The following is a 26,300-nucleotide window of genomic DNA, read 5'->3' as shown; positions in this document are numbered from 1 at the left end:
CATTAGAGGCCAGAGGGGCATTACAAGGCGGGGTTACAGCGGAAATGGGGGTCTTGATCTTCCTGCGCTTGCGAGGGGCGGAGGATCTGGAGGAGGAGGACGACAGATACTCCTCGAATTTTAGTTGGTCGAACTCGTACTCGACCTCTTCGTAAACCGGGATCTGGATCCGTGGTTACGGCACGGCAGCTTCGACAGCGAAGCTGTTGGCTCCCACTGTGGTCGCCAGCGTATTTGGGTCAAAAGTTGATATTTTTATTATCATCGAATCTATTACAACTTTGGTCATTACAATAAACTCAAATAAAAAATTGATCTTTTTATAAGATCTCCTTTATACAATGAAAATAAAGATTACAACTCTTGTCAAACAGCGCAACGGACGTTTATCACCCGCTGCTTGCGTGGGATCTTTGCCTGTGCCGGGGTTTATCTGTGGACCGCCTACGGATCAGTTCCGGTGAGCAGAAGTTTGGATAATTAATGCTTTCGCTTCACGAAGTAAGTGATTGTAGTAGCGGCGATTTTGACTAAGCAAAATCACGGCTCTTCTCGGGATTTAAGACTAAGCTTAAATCCGGAGGAGGGTGGAATGAGTCTCAGATCTCTCGAACTCTTGCTTTGTTGAAGAACTTCACCAAGATCTGCTAACTCTCTGAAATTCGTGCTCCAATCTTCAATTTGACAGCACTTCGTCCTCTTGATTTCCAGATCCTTTAAAAATGAACACCCGAGCCCCTATTTATAGGCTTTGTTTGTGGTTTTTTTTTATCAAAACAAGGGATTCCCTTTATCTTCAGTTAGAAACTGTCTAACAATAATATCAGAGCAGTTGGAACCCCAAATCCCGAAAGAATCCATAAAAGAACCGAAAAGAAACCGATTCTGGCCGTTTCACCGAAGTGGCTCCCCCCCGCGCCTCCGATCCACCATTTGGTGGCTCGGCCTTGGCCGATCCACCATTTGGTGGCTCAGCCTTGGCCGAGCCACCAAATGGTGGTTTGGCCTGTGGCCGAGCCACTGGTCTGACCGGACTGTTTCGACGCGTCCCGGTCGCCAGAGGCTTTTGTGGTTTTCTAGAGTTCGGTTCGTTCCGTCATTTGTATGTATCTCATTGTTTCGCCAAGCGGTACGCTTCCTCGATTCGCTTTGCGCGTTGCGCAAATCGTTTTGACGGTGGCTGGGCTAATTTTTAGTTACTTGGCTTGTCGTTTCGTTGGTCAGCGAATGCGCTGGTTACTTGGAACTGGCTAATGAGTACGCGGGCCAATTAGGAATAGTCTGTGAGCACACGAGAGATCTGGTTCATCATTCCGGTGACTGTTGAGTGTACGGGCCACTTGGTTGAACCTTCTCCATTTGGAAGACGATGTTTATCGCCTCCTTTTCATCTCGAGCCGCATACGGGAACTTATAGGCATTTTTAGATGCCTACACACTCTTTTATCCTGTGGATGGCAGTCAATAACAAACTTCAAACTCAAGACAGACTTCTCAAACATGGGATTATTCAAGCTTCTGTTTGTAAACTATGTGATGGTTCTTCAGAGAGCATAAATCACCTCTTTTTTTAGTGCAAATTATCAAATTTTGTGTGGAATGGTATTATGGAGTGGCTCAATTAATTTCAAATGGAGATCTTGTGATTGGTCTGCCCTATTGAATTGGTACAGTTTCAGACTGAGGGGCAAAGGAATTAAGCAAAAAATTAAAAGGATGGTGTTGGCTGCTGCAGTATATAACATTTGGAGAGAGAGAGGAATAATAGGATTTTTAAGTTGAAGAATAGAGCTCCTGATGTTTTAATCAAGAATATAAAAATGGACATCCTCGTTGCTTTTCTGAATGGTTCCCCTTCGGCTGAAGACAGGGAATGGATTCTCTCCTTGTAATGCTGAGGAAAGTATCCATTGTAGAGGCAAAGAAGGTGCACTAACAGTGTAGACATACTATGCATAATATGTGCAGGTTTTTGTTTTACGGTTGTAATATGATGAAGATGAGGTTCTTTTTTACTCCTTGAGGAGTTTTTTGTTTAGCTGAGCTCTGTTGCTGAGCTCTGTTGCTGAGCTCTAGTATCATTGATGTACATAATTCTTCATTTTGGTGATGAAATAAAATTTTTCACCTACCAAAACAAAAAAAAAAGACTAGCATAAAAACCTAAGCCTTAATTAATTCTTACCATTCAACACCATATATACTTGGAGCGTTTGCACTCCGCTTCAACTGATCCTCAAATTGCAGTCCCAACTTCCTGTCCATCCATCAACTTTGTGGAATATCTCCTCATCTAGCATTAACATGTTGCACAGCTTCATACTGAAGGTGCGGGTGAGATTTTGCCAGCAGTTTCAATTCAGTACTTCATCGACGATACTTTCCTGTGGATCCTACTTGTGGTCGGTGCAGGGGAGGGGTACGTAGAGAATTTGACTACGCACGGTTTGCACGTCCCAAGTCTTTCTCTACTTAGGATAGTTTCTTAGCCTTTCATCGATATTCTATCTCATTAGAGTTTTAATAAGTAGTTGTGTCGGTGTATTCAAGGTTTGAATGCTAATTTACATATTCAATAGAGAGTGTAGCTTGCTGGACGATATCAAGTAACAGAAACAAACGCTCCTTTTTAGGAAATTCAGACTTCTGAAGGGAAAGGTAATGTGGCCTCTATTGGATATAGGTGTCCTGCAGGCAATAATTGTATATTGTAACAGGACCTATATGAATATAATATCCTTGTTTAAAATAATAGTATGCTATTTTGGTCAGATTTATCTGGTATTTTAATACAGATAAAGTCCTTAGAATGATACTAGACTATCAGACATTTCGGATATGATCGTAATGAAGAGATCTGATTTGTCGCTAACGTATATTCTTAAATGTTCCTAGTCGATGAAGTGTTGAAATGGGACATCATCACTTTGGTAAGACTAGTGTATACTTTATTTCTTCTTTGGAAGGACGATGATCCATCTCTTAGATCATTGATGTGAGACATCAAGATATAGTATACAGGTGACTCATTAGTGAATGAGTTGACTGAACGACTCGCCGAGAACATCTAGTTGGTATTATACTTAACTGTTAAATAGAAGTTCTCAAGTGATATAGTACATAGTAGTCTCTTGACCTGAGGCATGAGTGCAATATCTTATATGTCAGTAAAGATGTATTTAGACTTTTACCTAACCACAGTTCTTATTGAATTATGCATAACAACACTTGTTGGGTACATCCCGAGACATAAGTAGATATTAAGATGCCAAGAAGGGATTCGTCTCCCTCAGTATAGGGGTTGATGTCATAAGATTGTTTGATATAACTAGAGCCTGAAAATCCTTGGCCGAGGTAAATAAGATAAACTGAGTGTCGGTTTGATCTTATAGGTTATGAGTTTAATATCTATAAACACTAATTGAGCAATTAGGGTTTGACAGTTTTCCATACCCTAAACTTAATAGTTTGACATGCTTTGACGAAGAGATCGGACTGTATGGCATTATCACTGAGTGGTCCTGATAAAATTGTGTAAGCATCTTGCAGACATTTATCACAACTTATACCCGGGTAGTCTTCATGTGTAGCTAGCACCTCTGTTGTACTTGTGGATATGATCCACTACCGAGTTCTTAAGTTGGGCCCTAGAGTCACACTAAGCGCGTACTTGAATCCTATGAAACACAATTTATAGAGTGATGCGTATGATTGATACGCATATATGATTTTACCGGATACACATAAACGGTTATGTATATCGATAAAATCGGAATGCTATGTGCTTAGGAAATGAATTCTAGTATTTTTCCTATAAAGTTAACTTTTAGTCAACTAGTTGACTTTTTGGTCAACAGTTGACTTTTGGTTAACTCATTGACTTTTTGGTCATATGATGACTTATTAATCAATGATTAAAAAATTACAAAATATCGTATTTATGAAATACAATATTGATTTGGTATTCTCATTTATGAAATACACATACCATGTATAATGAGTTATGAGATGAGTCATTTAGTGGTATGGTTTGAGCATATTGTTTATTAGCACATGGTTTTGAAATGTAATGATTCATAAGATGATTCATTGCATGACTCACTAGATTAATCATTGATATTTGATGATTCATTGCATGAATCATAGGATGAGTCATTCATGTCATGAACACATTTCACTCTATAAATATGAGCTCTCTTTCTTATGGAAAAATTAATGAAAAATTGGCTAAGTGGTTTTTTCCATAAGAGAATAAAAGACAGCTCTCCTCTTACTAAACTTTAGCAATCTTTGAGCAAGAGGAAGTAGTAGGATTTTAAGAACCCCGGGGTGGATATCTTGCCTTGTGTCTCAAGAAGACTCCCATTTTATCAAGCTCACTTGAAGACTTGGAGATCCACTACGAGGAGATTTTCTACTACAAGGAGCAAGAGCTAGGGGTTATTCGATCTTCCATCGAATCACGCTACGAAAGTATGACTTTCTAACTCTTGTATGCTCACTTAATAATAAGGATCATGTTAGATTTAATTAGACGATCCATATGAATATTTCATGCTCTCTACATGCTTAGTATTTTTGTACATACATGTCTTCCGCTGTGTATTATGCATGTAGACATAGCACGATTTCCTTCATGGTATCAGAGCTATGGTTCCATCTAATTGAATCTTAACATGTACATCTAACTCATGGAGGACCTTGTTCTTGCTTCTAATTTCTAGTTTACATGAAACTAGTTAATTAATTCAAGTTATTTTATAAAATAATTAATTACAACTAGTGTAGTTGTATGTTAGAAGCTTGTTAGTCTTTTTTGAGTTTGGATAATCCTTATGCTATCTAGTTTCCAATATGTTGCATAACTAGATAGATGCATATTTCTTAATGTTGATTAAGTTATATGATTTATCATCTTGCATGGATGTTATGTTTATGGATGGTAGTGGAAATGTAATATTATTACCCATCCTACGAGATGGTTTTTCCATTATAAATGGGGCTTGCACGTCCTATGTATATGTGAATGTAATAATACAGGATTTGCAAGGGAACTAGCAATGTAAGGAGTTGCAAATTGCTTGCCAAAATGTAATTAGTGTAGTTGTATTTTATTCCCTTAGCTGTCCACTACCATTCCATATTGCTTTTACATATGTTGATGTGTTGGTTGTGCCCCAATTGTAGATGTCAATACAATTAGGTGCTATATTCTACAAAGTTTATATCTCTATCTCATTAGAGAATAGTTTTTATTATAAAAAAAACTCATTTTTAAACTTTATGAGACATGGCAATAAGAGTTTATTGACCATAGAGTGGTGAGATCGATATTAACATAGTGTTAGTGTGAAAGATAAATAAACCTAAAGCAGTTAAAAGAGATGTATTTAGAACGAACTTTTAACTAGTGTCTAGGAAAGTGATTATGAGATATAACTCATGGGGTGATGCCCAACTTAAGATAAGGGGTAATGCTCAATCTTTCGCGTTATAGTCTTAAAGAGCGGTGATTACTTAATTAAGGTCCGATGAATATTCTCGGTGAATAGCTCGGAACCCTCCCACTAATCTTGCACTTTCCTGGCTAGTTTAATTATTGCAAGTATAAATATAGAGAATCTTTTAACTATATCAAGTTTGATTACGGTAAAAGATTTATGAAATCGTCCGTAGCCCTCCATCATTTCAGTTGAATACTACTAAGCTTATAAATACTTTGTTTGTTGGCTATCGTCAAGGCAATACTATTCTATGGCTAAGTAGTATTCATCTGTATATAAGATATTAGGATAGCTTAAATTGGTTATGCGACTTTGTTGGCTTTCGTCAAGAGTTTACATAAGTTAAATTTGAGCCAGTCAAGAAATGATGGGTCCAAACTTGACTAGTTTTTATGATTTGTTGGCTATTGTCAAGGTCATAAAAGACTAGGGGTAAAATTATATCAAGAATTACAAGAGTGTAAAAGACAAAAGTTGTCTACCAATTATTGAGTGTATCAATTTGTTGGCTTTCGTTAAGGTTGATACATTCAATGATAATTGGATCTTGATCCCACTTAAAAACAAGGGGTTGTTTTCCGATCACCTCTTACAAGGTTTTGAGGGACTTGAAAAATAGTGGGAGGCATAACTTAGATAAAAATAAACCAAATCTATTTTATGTATTGAACATCTGCTAAAATAATTTTTTCTCTCTCTTTCAGGCCATTATGTCTGGCTTAAAAATCATATCAGAAATCCTAATTTCATAGACTGGTTGAGAAATGTTAAAGGAAACTACCCAGAATTCTTAGCCTCACACATCAAGAATAAGCAAGTTTTTGCTTCATCTTCAGGTGTGTTTGTTACTCAGGATTGTTTTTCTATAAATCCTACATCTTGGGTATTAGATACCGGATCAGGATCTCACATCTGTAATTTGTTACAAGGATTGAGAAGCTATAGAAAACTTAGACCTGGAGAGATGACCCTACAAGTTGGTAATGGTGTAATAGTTACAGCACTTGCAATAGGGGATTTTCATCTATCTTTACCAAATAGAAACGTTTTGATTTTGAATAGCTGCTATTTTGTACCAACTATGATGTATAATATAATATCTGTATCTTTATTAGATAAAGATGGATATATATTCAAGTTAGAGAACAATGTTATGAATATCATATTTAATCAAAAGTTGATTGCTTATGGAACATTGTGTAATGGCATATATATTCTTAATCAAAACACAATTCTGAATACTCATCACACTAATAAAAGAAAGCACTCAGTTGTGAACGACGCTTTCTTATGGCATTGTAGACTTGGTCATATTAATAAAGAAAGACTTGGCGAGCTACATAAGCATGGATATTTAGATCCATTTGACTTTGAGTCTTATGATACTTGCAAGTCTTGTCTTAAAGGTAAAATGACTAAGACTCTATTTAAGGGAACTGGAGCAAGAGTTACAGAACTCTTAGGACTGATACATAGTGATGTATGTGGTCCTATGCCTACAATGGCCAGAGGTGGCTACTCCTACTTTATTATTTTTACTGATGATTTTTCAAGATTTGGACATATGTTTTTGATGAAACACAAGTCTGAAGCATTTGAGAAATTTATCGAGTATAAAAATGAAGTAGAGAATCAAACAAGCAAGAAAGTTAAAATTCTTCTATCGGATCGAGGAGGAGAATACTTGAGCTCATAATTCTTAGGGTTTTTAAAAGAGAATGAGATTCTCTCTCAGGTTACTCCACCCTTTACACCACAGCTTAACGGCGTGTCAGAAAGGAGGAATCATACCCTATTAGATATGATATGTTCCATGATGAGTAACGCTGAGTTACCTTTTTCATTCTGGGGGTATGCGTTGGAAACAGCAGCACACTTACTGAATAAAGTTCCAACTAAAGCAGTCCCTAAACCTCCATATGAGATATGGTATGGGATGAAACTACATCTTAATTATATTAAGATTTGGGGATGTCATGCTTATGTAAAAAATCAAGATCCCAAAAAGTTAGAGGCACGGTCAGTATTGTATAAATTTGTAGGATATCCAAGGAATTCCCAAGGATATCAATTCTACCACATCGATGAACAAAAGATAATTGTTTCTCGGTATGCTACCTTCTTGGAGAAGGAATTTCTTGAAAAAGAAATTAGTGGGAGCATGGTAGAACTGGAAGAAATTTCAGATATACAAATCAATACTGATAAATTAGTAGAACCAGAAAATTCAGTTGTACCAGAAGAACCACAACCACTCCATAGATATCCAAGGCGATCTCATGCACCTAAGAGACAATATGATTTTCTCATTGAAGGTTGCATGTTAGATCACGTCATATAAGATGACGAACCTTTGAGTTATCAGCAAGCCTTTCAGAGTAGGGACTATGTTGCTTGGCAAGATGCAATGAAATCCGAAATAGACTCCATGTACACCAACAAAGTATGGATCTTAGACAATGCTCCTAAAGAGATGATACTCATAGGTTGCAAATGGTTGTTTAAGAAAAAGTTGGGTATAGATGGGAAAGTAGAAACTTTTAAAGCTAGACTGGTAGCTAAAGGTTTTCGTCAAACACCTGGTTTGGACTACGATGAAACCTTTTCTCCAGTAGCTATGCTAAAGTCTATTCGGATCCTACTTGCTATAGCTGCTCACTATGACTACGAGATTTGGCAAATGGATGTCAAAACTGTATTTCTAAATGGTGATTTAGAAGAGTGCATATATATGACGCAACCGGAGGGTTTTGTAGTCAGTGGGAGCAGTGGAAAAGCATGTAGATTCCTTAAATCCATTTATGGACTGAAGCAAGCATCGCGGAGATGGAACATCTGTTTTGATGATGCTATCAAAGAGTTTGGTTTCATCAAAAATCCAGATGAACCATGTATGTATAAAAGGATAATTGGGAGTATAGTATCGTTTCTTATTTTGTATGTAGACGATATACTCTTAATCGGTAATGACATACCGTCATTACAAGCGGTTAAAATTTGGCTATCAAAAAGATTTTCCATGAAAGATTTAGGTGAAGCATCCTGTATACTGGGTATTCAGATCTATAGAGATAGATCTAAAAGGATATTAGGATTATCCCAATCTAGATACATTGGCAAAGTGCTAAAGCGGTTTAGCATGGAAAATTCCAAGAAAGGTTTTGTACCTGCATCTCCTGGAATCTCCCTCTCTAAAAAGATGTCTCCCCGGACTGATGAAGAGAGGAAACGCATGAGTCTAATTCCTTATGCCTCGGCAGTAGGATCGATCATGTATGCCATGTTATGTACTAGACCAGATATCGCTTATTCACTCAGTTTGGTAAGTAGATACCAATCTGATCATGGAGAAGAGCACTGGAAAGCGGTCAAGAATATACTTAAGTACCTTAAAAGGACTAAAGAGTTATTTTTGATATACGGTAAAAGTGACCTCCGAATGGAGGCTTTTTCCGACTCAAGCTTTCAGAGCGATATCGATGATAGTAAGTCTGTATCAGGATATGTTTTCACCCTCAATAGAGGAGCTGTCAGCTGGAAAAGTTCCAAGCAGGATACAGTAGCAGACTCGACTATGGAAGCTGAATACATTGCAGCTAATGATGCAGCTAAAGAAGCTGTCTGGATGAGGAAGTTCCTTTTAGAGCTGGAAGTTGTTCCCACCATTAAAGATCCAGTACCTTTATACTGTGATAATAATGCTGCAATAGCTCTAACAAAGGAACCCCGATCTCACCATAAGTCCAGACACATTCTGAGGAAGTATCACTTGATCAGGGAGATAGTTGATCGCCGGGAGATCAAGATTGAAAGAGTAGACACAAAAGATAATATAGCAGATCCATTCACAAAGGCAATTGCTCGTTCACAATTTGAGAAACTTGTTGAGCTATTGGGTATTAGATACTATAATTGGCCTTAGTGCAAGTGGGAGTTTGTTAGATATAGGTGCCCTGCAGGCAATTATTGTATATTGTAACAGGACCTATATGTATATAACATCCTTGTTCAAAATGATAGTATGCTATTTTGGTCAGATTTATCTGATGTTCTAAATATACAGATAATGTCCTTAGAATAAATACTAGACTATCAGACATTTCGGATAGTGATCGTAATGAAGAGATCTGCCGCAAAACAGGAGCTCGCGATTCGTTCGACAAACAAGGAAACAAAGTTGTAATTTTCATTTCTTTTCAATTTGATTTTCGTTGTAACCGGATCTTATAAAAAGACCGGATCTTTGTAATCGATAGACTATTACAAGAGTGTACAATGGAATCATTAATGAAGAAAGCAACGGTTTTTCCTGCGAACAGTAATAACGTACCGTCATTACAAGCGGTTAAAATTTGGCTATCAAAAAGATTTTTCATGAAAGATTTGGGTGAAGCATCCTGTATACTGGGTATTCAGATCTATAGAGATAGATCTAAAAGGATATTAGAATTATCCCAATCTAGATACATTGGCAAAGTGCTAAAGCGGTTTAGCATGAAAAATTCGAATCTCGCTCTCTAAAAAGATGTCTCCCCAGACTGATGAAGAGAGGAAATGCATGAGTCTAATTCCTTATGCCTCGGCAGTAGGATCGATCATGTATGCCATGTTATGTACTAGACCAGATATCACTTATTCACTCAGTTTGGTAAGTAGATACTAATCTAATCATGGAGAAGAGCACTGGAAAGCGGTCAAAAATATACTTAAGTACCTGAAAAGGACTGAAGAGTTATTTTTGATATATGGTAAAAGAAACCTCCAAATGGAGGCTTTTTCCGACTCTAGCTTTCAGAGCGATATCGATGATAGTAAATCTGTTTCAGGATATGTTTTTACCCTCAATAGAGGGGCTGTCAGTTAGAAAAGTTCCAAGCAGGACACAGTAGCAGACTCTACTATGGAAGCTGAATATATTGCGGCAAATGATGCAACCAAAGAAGCTGTCTGGATGAGGAAGTTCCTTTCAAAGCTGGAAGTTGTTCCCACCATTAAAGATCCAGTACCTTTATACTATGATAGTAATGCTGCAATAGCTCTGACAAAGGAACCCCGGTCTTACCATAAGTCCAGACACATTTTGAGAAAGTATCACTTGATCAGAGAGATAGTTGATCGCCAAGAGATCAAGATTGAAAGAGTTGACACAAAAGATAATATAGCAGATCCATTCACAAAGGCAATTGCTCGTACACAATTTGAAAAACTTGTTGAGCTATTGGGTATTAGATACTACAATGATTGGCCTTAGTGCAAGTGGGAGTTTGTTGGATATAGGTGCCCTGCAGGTAATAATTGTATATTGTAACAGGACCTATATGAATATAATATCCTTGTTCAAAATAATAGTATGCTATTTTGGTCAGATTTATCTGGTAGTTTTATATTCAGATAAAGTCCTTAGAATGATACTAGACTATCAGACATTACGGATATGATCGTAATGAAGAGATCTGATTTGTCGCTAACGTATATTCTAAAATGTTCCTAGTCGATGAAGTGATGTAATGGGACATGATCACTTTGGTAAGACTAGTGTATACTTTATTTCTCCTTTGGAAGGATGATGATCCATCTCTTAGATCATTGATGTGAGACATCAAGATATAGTATACAGGTGACTCATTAGTGAATGAGTTGACTGAACGACTCACTGAGAACATCTAGTTGGTAATTATACTTAACTGTCAAATAGAAGTTCTCAAGTGATATAGTACATAGTAGTCTCTTGACCTGAGGCATGAGTGCAATATCTTATATGTCAGTAAAGATGTATTTAGACTTTTACCTAACCACAGTTCTTATTGAATTGTGCATAACGGTTCTTGTTGGGTATATCCCGAGACATAAGTAGATATTGAGATGCTAAGAAGGGATTCGTCTCCCTCAATATAGGGGTTGATGTCATAAGATTGTTTCCTATAACTATAGCCTGAAAATCCTTGGCTGAGGTAAATAAGATAAACTGAGTGTCAGTTTGATCTTATAGGTTATGAGTTTAATATCTACAAACACTAATTGAGCAATTAGGGTTTGACAGTTTTCCATACCCTAAGCTTAATAATTTGACATGGTTTGACGAAGAGACCGGACTGTACGGCATTATCACTGTGTGGTCCTGATAAAATTATGTAAGCATCTTGCAGACATTTATCACAACTTATACCCGGGTAGTCTTCATGTGTAGCTAGCACCTCTGTTGTACTTGTGGATATGATCCACTGCCGAGTTCTTAAGTTGGGCCCTAGAGTCACACCAAGCGCATACTTGAATCCTATGAAACACAATTTATAGAGTGATGCATACGATTGATACGCATATATGATTTTACCGTATACACATAAACGATTATGTATATCGATAAAATCGGAATGTTATGTGCTTAGGAAATGAATTCTAGTATTTTTCCTATAAAGTTAACTTTTAGTCAACTAGTTGACTTTTTGGTCCACAATTGACTTTTGGTCAACTCATTGACTTTTTGGTCATATGATGACTTATTAATCAATGATTAAAAAATTACAAAATATCGTATTTATGAAATACAATATTGATTTGGTATTCTCATTTATGAAATACACATACCATGTATAATGAGTCATGAGATGAGTCATTTAGTGGTATGGTTTGAGCACATGGTTTATTAGCACATGGTTTTGAAATGTAATGATTCATAAGATGATTCATTACATGACTCACTAGATTAATCATTGATATTTGATGATTCATTGCATGACTCATAGGATGAGTCATTCATGTCATGAACACATTTCACTCTATAAATATGAGCTCTCTTTCTTATGAAAAAATTAATGAAAAATTGGCTAAGTGGTTTTTTCCATAAGAGAATAAAGGAGAGCTCTCCTCTTACTAAACTTTAGCAATCTTTGAGCAAGAGGAAGTAGTAGGATTTTAAGAACCCGGGTGGATATCTTGCCTTGTGTCTCAAGAAGACTCCAATTTTATCAAGCTCACTTGAAGACTTGGAGATCCACTACGAGGAGATTTTCTACTACAAGGAGCAAGAGCTAGGGGTTATTCGATCTTCCATCGAATCACGCTTCGAAAGTATGACTTTCTAACTCTTGAATGCTCTCTTTAATGTAGCGATTATGTTAGATTTAATTAGGATGGTCCTATTATGTATTTCATGCTCTCTACATGCTTAGCATAATTATACATATAGTCTTCCGTTGCGTATTTTGCATGTATTTAGCATGAATTTCCTTCAGCCTCGTGTGCGTAGGTTCTCAAATGACTAATAACTAGCTCAAGAAGCTCTTTAGGCTCGAGTGGAAGTGGAGCGAACTACTTCAGGAGTGCTATAGTGTAAAGTAGATTCGAGAATGTGGAAGTTTAATTTTAATGGCAACTTTGATGGTATATTTAGCGTTTTTGCTATGTGTATGAGAATACAAGATGACTCGGATTGTGCTTTCGGTGCTTTTGTTGTTCTAAATTCAGCGGAAGTTTTACCTGTTGTGCGCAACGGAACTCAAAACATACGAAAGAGCACGAACAAGAATAGATAGATCACAACAAATAAGTAAAACACAATTCCAGATCGACAGAAACATAAAATCGATTACAGGGTTTGACGGTCGACCGTCACCAATTCTAGAGACCCAGAATCCTACAGGGTCCCTGGCGGTTGACCGCGACAATCGACCGTCTCCAACTCCAGAATCCCCTGCGATCTGTGCACGTTTTCGGTCGACCGGACTTGCTCCGCGATCGACCGGCAAGTGTCCAAAAGCTTGCCTGAGTCGTTTTTCCTAATCTTCAAAGCTGTGTTAGCCATTTCTACAAATCTCCACCTCGGTAAAGTTTTCTCAAAACTGAGCCGACATCAAAAACTACCAAATATCCCACTTGTTGCGTCTAGTATGAAGTGGAATAAATCCACGATTATGGACTCAATCCACAACAAGTCGGGAACACAAACGAGAGTTCAAACAATCTCCGCCCATCGATATTAACTAATCCAAACGACTACATCAAAAAGACTGCCTACGTATCCTCTTGCCCAATGAATCAAGCCTCACGTAGTTCATCCAAATGGCCTACAAAGACCCTCAACTTCGAAGAATGTTCAATAGCTCCAAACAATGACCAAACTTCACCGGAGACAACTTTGGTCAACATATTCGCAAGGTTGTTTTTTGTATGGATCTTCTCCAATATGACATCTCCATCATCCAAGACATCTCGAAAAAAATAGATAACTGACATGCTGTCACAATACACCTGAATAGACTCCTGTGCAATCTCCAAGTCATCCAACAATCTGTGCAACCACAAAGCCTCCTTTACAGCTTCAGTCACCGCTATATACTCCGCCTCCGTAGTAGAGAGAGCCACTGTAGACTGAAGTGTACATCTAACATACCAATGCTCCTGGCAATATAAATACATATCCTGAAGTAGACCGGTACTTGTCAAGATCTCCCGCATAATCAGAATCCACATGCACGGTGCCTTTAATATACCATAGAATTCACCACTTCACGGCCTCCCAATGACCTTTCCCATGGTAGTGCATGTACCTAGACACCATACTCACGGTCTGTGACAAATTTAGCCTCGTACACACCATCGCATACATCAAGCTACCCATCGCATTGGCATATGAAACCTTTGACATGTACTCTCTATCCTCAACTAAAACAGGTGACATCTTAGCTGAAAGTTTGAAGTGGGGAGCCAATAGAGTGCTCACTGCCTTAGCATTGCCATCAAAGATGAATTTCTTCAACATTTTCTACAAGTAGTTCCTCTGTGTAAGCTTCAATCTCCCCTTCATCCTATCTCTCTCTATCTCCATACCCAATATCTTCTTAGCTTCTCTAAGATCCTTCATCTCAAACGCGGATGATAACTCTTTTTTCAACTTTCGAATAGGCGAAGAATTCCTAAAAGCAATTAGCATATCATCAACATATAACAGCAAATAAATATACTCACCATCATGTAGCTTGTGCATGTAAACACATGGGTCATATGGGCTCATCGTGTACCTTGACCAATCATAAAACTGTCGAATCTCTTGTACCATTGTCGTGGTGATTGCTTTAATCCGTAAAGAGACATCTTCAGCTTGCACGCCAAATCCTCCTTTCCTGCAGCTTTAAACCACATGGGTTGTGTCATGTAGATCTCCTCTTCTAAGTCTCCATGTAGAAAGACTGTTTTAACATCCATCTAGACCAAATCTAAATCCAGCTGTGCCACCAATGTCATAAGAATCCTAATCGATGAATGCTTCACAACGGGTAAGAATACCTCATTGTAATCAATGCCCTCAAGCTGGGTATACCCCTTGACAACCAATCAGGATTTTGTACCGAATGTCCCCAATAGAAGATCCTTCTTTCTTTGCATATATCCACTTGCATCCAATATCCTTCTTTCCCTTTGGTAACTTTGCAAGTTTCCAAGTGTCTTTCTTCTGAAGAGATTGCATCTCCTCCTCCATAGCTTCCCTCTACCTGATCGAATCAGAGCTAGACTCTGCCTCCCTATATGTAGAAGAAACCAAATCATCAACAACCTCCACTGATAAAGCATATGCAACCAACACATCATTGTATCTAGATAGTCGACGATTCACCCTTCTAGGTCTATTTGCTGGAATCGACTCCTGAACATGACCCTGCTACTGAGTCTCACCATCCACTGTATCCTCCAAATGCACGTCTGTCATCCCATCTCCTCCCAGTATCACTTCTATAGGAGCCTCAATGGATACAATGCTATCTGGAGTGGGTGGAATCATATCATCCTCCACCTGCTGTGATATCCTACTAGTCTAGTCTTCCTCCATCTGCTGAGGGACTTGAGGCCTCATCATGTATGCCTCATCAAATGTGACATCTCTGCTAATGACTTAACTCCTTCTCTAAATCCCACAAAGACTGCTTTTCTCGCCCTCAGATTTAATTTTCCATCATTAACATGATAATAAACTAGACACCTGGATATTCAAAGTAACTCATAGTCACTAGCCACTAAATCAGACCATAGCTCTATAGGAGTCTTCCCATGTATTGTAATGTACGATAACCTATTTACGAAATGGCTCGCATAAACCAACGGCTCGGCCTAAAAGGATCTCGACAATCCACTCTGTAAGATTATACATCGCACCTTCTCCAGCAAGGTACGGTTCTATCTCTCAGCAACCCCGTTTTGTTATAGTGTCTCTTGAACTGTGAAGTATTGCCTAATGTCGTGATCTTAGTAAAACTAAAAAAATGGATCACCTCTTATATTCTTCATCATTACCTGAACAAAGTGTCTTCACCTTTCTACCTGTCTGCAGCTCCATTTTCTTCTTCAACTCCACAAAAATATCTTGGACCTCATGTTTTTGCTTCATGGTGTATATCCAATTTTTCCTAGAATAGTCATCACTGAAAGTGACAAAATAGTTGGCCCTATCAAGTGATGTGTCACTTGGAAGAGTCCCAAACATCTGTGTGAATATAATCCAATATACCTTAGGTGTTGTGAATTGCGGTGTCAAACTTCACTTTAGTGTTCTTCTTAAGTACATAATGCTCACACAGCTCTATCTTGCAGGTCTTTGCATCTTTCAATAGCTCATGTTTCACTAATGTCTACAGGGACTTATCACTAGCGTGTCCCAATCTCATGTGCCATAAGCTGGTAGTATCCTCCTCTGTAGTGATAGAAGCTGCCAGACCCTATATAATTGTCTTGTCCTTCAAGTAGTATATGTTATTTTTCCTGACACCTTGCATCACCACCATAGACCTTTTTATGACCTTCAAAGTTGCATTCTCTAAGATCACACGATATTCTGCTGCCTCCAAAGTCCTAAGATAAATGATGTTTTTCGTTAACTGTGGAACGAACCTCACTTTCTTCAGCTCCCTAGTCACCCTATCACACTTCCTGATCCTGACTGTACCAATACCATCATTAGGACATACATGATCATACCCATAAGCATGACATCCCCTCTTTCTAACTCCTCAAAGCTGGAGAACCAATCCATCCTAGGGAAAATATGATGTAGCTCCCGAATCCAACATCCACTCCGTAGAGTCGGCATAGCAAACTAACGGTAGTGCAGAGCAAGAGTAATGAAGACTATCGGGGCCAGAAAAATAATATGTCTGTCATGCATTAAATGCGATGCAGACATGTAGCCAGTGAGGATAGCTTCGTCGAGAAGTAACATCGTTTCAAGGTTGTTTCAAGAGGTGTTATGGATGAGTAGTCGAGTAGACTCTTGGAGAGTCCTCCAGGACGAGAAGACCGACTAACACCGCCTTTCGTATCGGCATGGAAGATTGTCAACCTAACGAATAGACTGAGTCAGACTCTGGGGGATCTGGGCCATCCAGTTGAGCGGGACAAGACGTATAAGGATACATCTATTTGTTTGCTGATACGTCGTATGTCCATGGGCGGGAATACTATATCATACTTCATTCCTACACTCTTAGGCTATTGTCATACTCTTGACTGTTGAGTTGAGAGGACTGGTGGACACTAAACAAAATTTTTTTTTTGCGCTACAAGCACTCAATACTCTCAAATGTAAATATTCTCTCTAGTAGAAACTTCTTTTACAACACACTACTGTTTCAGTTAGGGGGTGTTTGGTTCACGTATTTTATAGAAAATTTTTGAGAAAATACTAGACAATGCCATTTTTATAAATAATATATTTCTGTAGATTTCTAAAAATTATGTTTGGTTCAAAAATATTTTATAGAAATGTTTTATATAAAATAGGGAAAAGCGGGTTGTTTTATAGAAATTAACTTTCTCTCCAAATGAGAGGAAATTGCCTAGAATTCTAAAATTTATATTAAATAAATAAATAAGTACACCAGTACCATTCCCCATGTAATTTCCCATGGGTATTGCTAGTAATCTATTTTCTATAAAGTGATATCCAACCAAACAAAATAAAAAGAAAACAACCTATTTTTTTTATAAAGTTAGAGACTTTTCATGCTTTGAACCAAACAAAGAAATAGCTAAAAAACAAGAAATATAGTATTCTTCAAGTTCTATATTTTTTTCCTACAAAGTTTATAGAAATATAAGTGTTATAGTCATTTTAGTGCTGAAAAGTAATCTCCAATCATGGGCAGATAAGTGTCTCATATTATGCATAATCGAGCCAGCACTTCAAAATAACCCAAGACCCAACTTGGACGACTCGATACACCATCATCTTGCTAGGACGACTCGATACACCATCATCTTGCAAGGACGACTCAAATGGCGTTACATGTTGACCACTGGCTGGGTCGATCTATGCTTATCTTGAGTGATTTGATAAGTTATGCTTATGAATTCTAGACTTACCATCTAGTTGTTATTCATTTGATGAATGTTAATTTTACTTGGATGATAATTTGATAGGTTATGCTTTCCTTACGTGGTTTGATAATCTATGCTTAATAAATCTAAAATATAATTTGATAAAAAGAGAATAGTTCATAATCTATAGGTGAAATTAGCTAGTGAATTCAATTCTATATTCCTCATATCTCTAATTGAATCCTCCATCTTTTACTTTCTTAATTTTCCTCTTTATTCTTGATTTATCTCTTATTTCTTTCTTGGGTTTATTATTTTTTTCATCTTTCTTTCTGCACTCCCAATAATTTTTTGTTTTCATTTTCATATAATTACAACTGCTTTCTTTATCTCTCCACACCTACTTTTATCACTCCTAATTGTCACATGCACAACTTAAGAATCAATTTTGATCAATTCTTACAACACCTTCCTTATGGAATTCGATAATTTTTTATACTATAACTTGATAGTTGTGCGCTTGCAACTTTGAATTCTATTTATTACCTTATCAGAAAAATACATCAAGTGAGGATATTCTTGCATAGTTTGATAGTTTATATTGTTTCTGCTCAGTCATGTATTATCTTTCCGTGTCCTATTCAGTTTTTGGTATTGTTTACTTTTCTATCATTGGTGAATATAACCTATTGAGCATTTTCTTTCATTTGATTTTATTTGTATAGTGAGTTGTATTTTTTACTATTCCTTCCTTTGGATCCTATCCTTTAGGAGTACTTCCTATCATCCACTCTAACGGATTTGCTTTGTTTGTTTTGTTCTTTTCCTTATCTTTTTTTAATTAGGAGAGGTTGGTGTATTCTAGAGTAGAGGTTAGTTGAGTCGTGAACACCGATTTCACATGTATATGTTGATTTTGATTTTGATTTTGGTTTTTGAAATAAATTACTATTCTTTTTTTTTTTTCCTTATGGATATATTCTTTGACAAATAAATTTTTTATAGAATATTTCTTAAAAATTTATGTTTAAAATATGTACGTAAGAGGCTTAAATATATCATTTGGATGTCGTTGTCGTCTGCGTATTCCGCTGGTCTAGTCACATGTCATTAAGGTCTCAAGGTGTGACACAACTTATACCCTCCATTTCAACTTATTCTATAGTAAAATCCGCCTCTAACAATTTCTAGCCAACCTTAGACAATCTAACGAAAGAAAAATTGGGCATCGAAGGTCTCGCCCAGTTCTATAAATCAAAATGCTACAGCTTCTTTAACTTTGGAAGGTTTAGAATTCCATGCCATCTACCTTTAAGAGCTCTAACTTCGACAATAATAGAGTGGGTATATTTTCTATATTACGGTCTCTTGATTTGATCCAGCGGTCCCTTGATTTCTGCTTCCGTAAAATCTCGACCTCTCGATACTTTTAGTTAGATTGAAGGAACCTGCACGTCTATATATCTTGAAACTCAGCCTCCTAAAGACTCCCATAACAATTTCATATTCAATCATAACCTGGCACCCGCGCTTCCTTTTCCGTCTAGAATATTCCGTCTAGGAAATTCAAATTTCTACTAATATATAGAAACCGTAACCTATTAATTATAGCTTTTAGAGGAAGGGTCTTACCAATAAATTTACGGCCTATAAGAGAAAGATCAATGAACTTGCAAGTGTTAAATGAAGGAATAGAAAGCCTTGCATCCATGGCCAACAAATCACAATTCCACGTCTTCCCAGCTTACCATGCTGAATTTTGTTGCAAAAGTTGTTAAATTTGCGTAGTTTATAGGAAATGCATATGCAATTGCAATTAAATGTTTATTTCTCTGCAAGTGGGAAAGGTAAATATACTTTTGATTTTAGAGTTCACTAACTTGATGATGTGATGTTAATTTTTAGGTTTTTTAATCTAATGTAAAAGCTTGTTACTTTTGTTGCAATTACACTGGCAAATCCTACAAGCTTTTTTACAGAATGACAATCCGATTATCATAACCAACTAATTGGGTTGCAAGATTTATCATTGTCTCTTTCAACTACGTACGATTCTCTGATTACAATGAAATGAAGAAATGCTCAATAAAAGTGTCGGCCAAAAAAAGGGGGGCAGGTTCATTTAGCTGGCATTTTCTTTATTAAAAAAGGGTATCACTAATATTCTAGCACCTTGCAACTTTTCCATCAACCTAATTAATTTCTATCACAACCCAACAGCCCGTTCACATTAGTAAACTAAAGAACAATTTTTTAAAATAGGCCGATTTAGTTTTTTATTTTTCAAAATCGACCGTTTTTTTATTTATTTATCAAAACCGACCCGATTTTGTGATTAGCAAGCTAATCACTATCCTAAATAGTCGGGGTTGCCAACCCCGACTATTTAGGACATTAATTTTTAGGGTTTAAGGCCTTTAATTAGGGTTTAACACCCTCCTAAATAGTCGGGGTTGGCAACCCCGACTATTTAGGATAGTGATTAACCTGCTAATCATAAAATCGGGTCGGTTTTGGTAAATTAAAAAAATAACGGTCGATTTTGAAAAATAAAAAAACTAAATCGGCCTGTTTTGAAAATTTATTCTAAACTAAAATAGAAACGTATAGAGCTAGTATAGAGAAAAACACAATCAAACATATATTTCATACCATCACCTACAACATCACACCTTAGAGAAGATCTAGCAACAAGCTATGATCCTCTCTCTTATTTGCATCCCATATTGCTAAAAGCAAAGCACACGCTATAACTTTTAACCAAAAGCCTCCGTATAATATTATTCGTCTATGTTCACCACTGAGACGGAACCACCAGCAACAGGAGGTGCTCCGCCTCTGCCTTCTCTGCAAGGGAACCTTGGGCCACCACCTCCTCCTCCCACTAGTAGAAAAACGAGCAATCTAGACGGAAATTTCCGTCTAGATTGCTCCATTTCCCGTCTAGATTGATACACCTAGACGGAATTCCGTCTAGTTTGCTCGGTTTAATCTGTTTCCGTCTAGATTGTGGTAAACTAGACGGAATTCCGTCTAGGTTGACCAACCTAGACGGATATCAACCTAGACGGAAGTAGGAAATCCGTCTAGGTTGCAACCTAGACGGAAATCCGTCTAGGTTGGCAACCTAGACGGAATTCCGTCTAGGTTGCTACAGTAGCAACCTAGACGGAATTCCGTCTAGATTAGCAATCTAGACGGATTGCTACAGTAGCAACCTAGACGGAATTCCGTCTAGGTTGCTCTGCTACAGTGTTTTTTTTTTTTTGGCAAAATTTACGTTACACGCTATATAATATCACATGTACACAATATAGCACAACACCAAATCATGTTCATATCCAACACAATCGATCTAATTATATTTCAATATCAAATATAATTATATTCAAATAATACATTCACCAAAATACTAGAAAGGTGCATAAATTTTTTACATAGATTGATTATAAAGAATACAATTGTTTACATAACTTAATGAACTTTGCATAATTTATAGAATCCAATTGCATTTACTCCTCCAAGTTGTTGAAGCATCATGTTTCTTCCTCCTTGATCCTACATTATACAAAATTCAACATCAATTAGTCCATGCCATGAAATACACTTAGAAAGCATTAACTTTGAAGAGAGGCTAAATGAACAGTGTCAGTCTCCTTCAGAGAAAATACCACGGCGTTAAAGTAAAAAAAAATTAAAACGCAATTTGGGTCGCTTCCTTCTCCTTCATTAACGGGCTCCAGCTTCACCGCAAACAAGGAAATATCCTATAATACTTAAACCCAATAAGAAAACTTAACATAAAACAGCATAGCAAAACAAAATTGCTATAAGAGAAACATGACAACCTCTCACCGTCATACACAGGTGTGATGGCATCAAGTTCAGATAAGTAAAATGTCTTTGTAATAACAAAAATATCTTAAAAGTACAATTCTCAATCCAACACAAACCAAATATAATCCCCAACTTTAACCTAAAAACGCTTTTAACATCCCTTTCCCTTGCTTACAGACAAAGATCCCAGCTACACCCTCTAGAAAGCAAATCAAGCCCACAAAATTAACGAACAGAAAATATGAAATGCAACATCAATTAGTCCATGCCATGAAATACAAAACTCTAGGGAGCATCGTCGATTTAGGGAGCATGCATAACAAAGATGCAACTCCTCAATGGGAGAGCACGATATGAATCTACAACTATAATAAAGAATAAGGCATATTCACAAACGCCAGCAACCATCAGTTATTAACTCAATGGTTATTTTCAATAATCTTCAAGTGACTGGCAATTACAGTTCTACCAAGAAATAAGTAAGGTGCATCATTATCAGAAAGGCACACAATTATCTTTCTATCAACATCAATATAAACAATATCGATCATAAGAAAGTATGTGCAATTACAAATTTGGCAATAAAACACGTGAAACCACTAAACATATGGAGGTAATCTTCTCTTTACCAAGTTCATCTCATTACTCAAAAGTTACATAGCATAAAAAAAACCATTGAAAAAAAGTATGCATGATGAATACAATAGATACCTCCATGACAAGAATCCTCACTTTTAAAGCATCAGTATTGTCTGGGTCAGCAATTAACTCAAGATCTTGCCATGAGACACTCAGCTCTGTCATGTAAAAGTTTAAAGATTCAAGATCTGAATTATTAATGGCTAGCGCATGAAGCCACTGGAACCAATATTGAGAATTTACTGTAAAGGAAAATATGTCATCGACACAGTGTAATACAGATACTAGCTAGCAATTGTTTTCCTACACACAAATTTAACAATCAGAACCAACCAGTTAGATCAAATAAATCTAGCCCATATGTTTACCTCCTTGTAGAGCAATGAGCTACTTGTGGGAACTCCCAAGAAGAGCCATGTCAATCCATTGAACTGAAAAAGGGGAAATAGCTAGGATTTTAACTTTCAAATATATGCCAAACTTTTAATGAAATAACTAAACACTATTTAAATAAATAAGAAGAAACACAGCTCTATTAATTGATATAGCGAAGACCTGCAGGATTGACAGCAAAACCACATTATCCAATAATCTAAAGCTATTAGGCGAAAGCATTTTGAATATGACTTGACTCAACCATTTTAAGTACTCATCCAAATACAAGTAAGCAGACTAAAACATGAGTAAAGAATGGGGAAGACATCAAAGAGACTAGTCCACATAAATTATTATTACTATCTTTGATTACATGTTGAGTATTACCTTGTAATCATCATGCTTCTCAAAGAACATTTTCCATAAGAAACTACGGAATGGAGCAATTCCGGTTCCTGTTGCAAGATGCAAATCCAATAACAGAAATGTTCACAATTTTTTTATCGAAATAAATAGATTACTAAAGATAAATAAATGAAATAATAATACCATTATAATAGTTGCATTTGGATCTTTGGGCATAAGCATTTCTTTCCCAACCGGTCCTGTAATCTTCACTTCAGCTCCCGGCTTCATGTCACCTGCAACACATTAGCATAATGAGACATCTTGAATATTATCAACCTAATATTCAAACACTAAAGCATAATAAACTTCACAAATAAACTTATAAACAAGTTTGTACATATGAAATTTGAGCAAACCCCCTTAACAATCTCTCCCTGATCATTGGTATAAACCAACCTCCTAACACAAAGAGAAACCTGCACAAAACATGTTTACTCTCAATAAATCCTACAAACAACATGACAAGTAATTATGAATTGAACAATCAAGATTTTGATATCAAGATTTTGATATCAATCAGAGAAAAAAGAACTTCCCCTAATCGACAAAAAAACAAATTAAAAATAGATTTCAAAAGCTACCAGCATCATAATTAGATTATAATCCTTCAACAGAAAAACTGAGCTATCACTAAGAACGCCTATCACACCAATTTCATTTGCCCTGAGCTCAAACAACTATACTAGTAGAAAGAAATACAAGCATCATGATCAAATCAGCAAATATGGGATTCTTTACGATACATATGGGTTTAGGGACAAAATCAAAATCTAAGTTAATATAGAAAATGCAAATTAAGGAGGAGGTTGGGAGAACTGACCAATTTCACATAAAAAATGAATTTGAGTGATTCTAATGTAATAAGGGAAAATAGAAAAAGAAAAATTAATAACCATGCAATCGAAAATCAAACCTGGAGAGGGCAACGCCGGCGGTGGAGATGGAGGAGGAGGGGGGATGAGGAGGATCTCGGCGCGGCGGGAGAGGGATCCGTCGGGGTTGAGGGAGGTCTGGAGGTTTTGGTGAGCGGCGGCGTAGAGATGAGAGAGAGAGCGGGAGGGATTTGGGGGTTCTAGAGAGAGAGGGGGTTTGTCCTGGTTGGGGATTTTTAGACGGAGAGGGGAATAAAAATAGGCGGGGAATGAAAAAATAGGCGGGCAAATGAAAAACCTGGGGGAGGATCCGTAAATTTTTTTAGGCAATCTAGACGGAATTTCCGTCTAGGTTGATGCAACCTAGACGGAATTTCCGTCTAGGTTGAGTATTTTATAAAAAATTAATAAAAACCGTCTAATTTGTCAATCAAAACGGAAATTTCCGTCTAGATTGATTCAATCTAGACGGAACAAACTAGACGGAATCTTTTCCGTCTAGTTTGCCTCAAACTAGAGGCAAACTAGACGGAAAAAAATTCCGTCTAGTTTGTTCCGTCTAATTTGTTCATTTCTCTACTAGTGTCCTCCTTTGCCGCCGCCTCCGCCGCCTCCTCCTCCTCCGTTCTTACTCCCCCCGTTGCCCTGCAAACAACAAAAGAAAGGGAATTATAATTAGGATCACTATAACTCCTGTATGTTACACTATAAGGTAGATAATCACCATGTTTCTTGATTTCTAAAGCAAGTAATATAGTTATGAAGACTTGAGATGGGTAATGACTTGATTTATAGTGGCTTGCGGTCTTCATCCAGAATATAAAATGAACCTGATGGTCATCCGTATAGTTGCTTAGAATAATACCCAAGCGTACGTAGGTGTCTCACACGAATGAAAGAAATTAAGCTTAACTTTTGACTATAGGAACCATCGAGTCGGTAGTTAATTAATAAAGTTTCAATATATAATGTCTTGCATTGCTTAGCTAGCACATAGGTTGTAAACTTCAAGGAAGCTGAATTAGCTAATCTATTACTATTGTTTAAGAAAAAAAATTACTTTTCGGATCGACGAATTTTTTTTTAGAAAATGTTAAACATATCCTGAAATTTATATCCACAACTTTCAATAATTTGCAACTTATAATATTCTGTCGAAAAAATAATTTATAACTTAGTGAAGGGAAAATTTTAGAAAAAAAAACATGCATCAATCTAACTCATAACTACACCCACTATCCCATAACTAGCAAACCATCCACTTTCCCGTAGCTGCCCCTACCTTTTCAATTCACATACCCTTGTACACTTATATCTTCTATTTTCAACTATTTTTTATACACCTATATATGCTAATAATTAACACATCAAGAAATTTTTTGGATTATGCACAAGTGTGTATCATGTCATGCACGAATCGCATGCACAAAAATATAATCTACTAATTATGATATAACATATGGATAGCATGTTATATGTGAATTTTGAACTTTTTTCTCTTTATCTAATTTAATTGTAGTCGCTTAACTTTCATTAATTAAAGGTTGTTGGATCACGGCAATTGGAGGGCTAGCAATGCAATTACATGTAACTAGAACACTTAAAAGGTTGTTTTTTAATTGCAGGTGATAAATACTGTTGCAACTGCAGTTTGGAAAAAAAAAACCCTTAGTTTTGCTGCAGCGGATGACTTACAAATATTTTTCAATCACAAGTCCTACTATGAAGCTGAAGCTCTTTATGTCGTCCATCATAGTACTGATTCTAAATAAGAGTCTCTGTCTGTGCTTTCTTTCCTCCACTACTACTTGGAATAAGCATAAAGTTCTTCCCAAATGCTACAGTTTCACATTTATCAATTATGGTATGAATTTACAAGCTCTCACTTTGGCGGAATCAATTTAAGCAAGCTACAGCTAGGAGATAAACAGATAAGGTACTGGAGTTATTTTGAAAAAGAAAGTGATAGGCTACATGAGTTAACTAGAGGAGGTAAATCGACATTAAGGAAGGAGATGGACCAGGGGTGATAAACCATATCCATATCTATATCCATATTCGTATCTTAACCATATCCATAAGGATATGTATATAACTACTCAAATCTATAACTGATAGATATGGTTACGTATATGGTTTTATAGTGAAATATATGATCCATATCTGAAATATTCGAATATATGTTGATCATAGAGATTCAACTATTTCAATCTTTAGATTAATGAATTTAAGACTAAGTTTGACGATCAAGCATTCCAATCCTAGCTTTTCACATGTAACAAACATATTATCATCAATGCCTCAAATACATATGACCGAAGTCGGCATCTCGGCTCGATCATGCTTTAGCCGAGAGAATGTT

Source organism: Asparagus officinalis, chromosome 9 (genome assembly GCF_001876935.1).
Source record: "Asparagus officinalis chromosome 9, Aspof.V1, whole genome shotgun sequence".
NCBI classification, from domain to species: Eukaryota; Viridiplantae; Streptophyta; class Magnoliopsida; order Asparagales; family Asparagaceae; genus Asparagus; species Asparagus officinalis.
The sequence above is the reverse complement of the archived record's forward strand: the minus strand, read 5'-3'. Positions refer to the sequence as shown.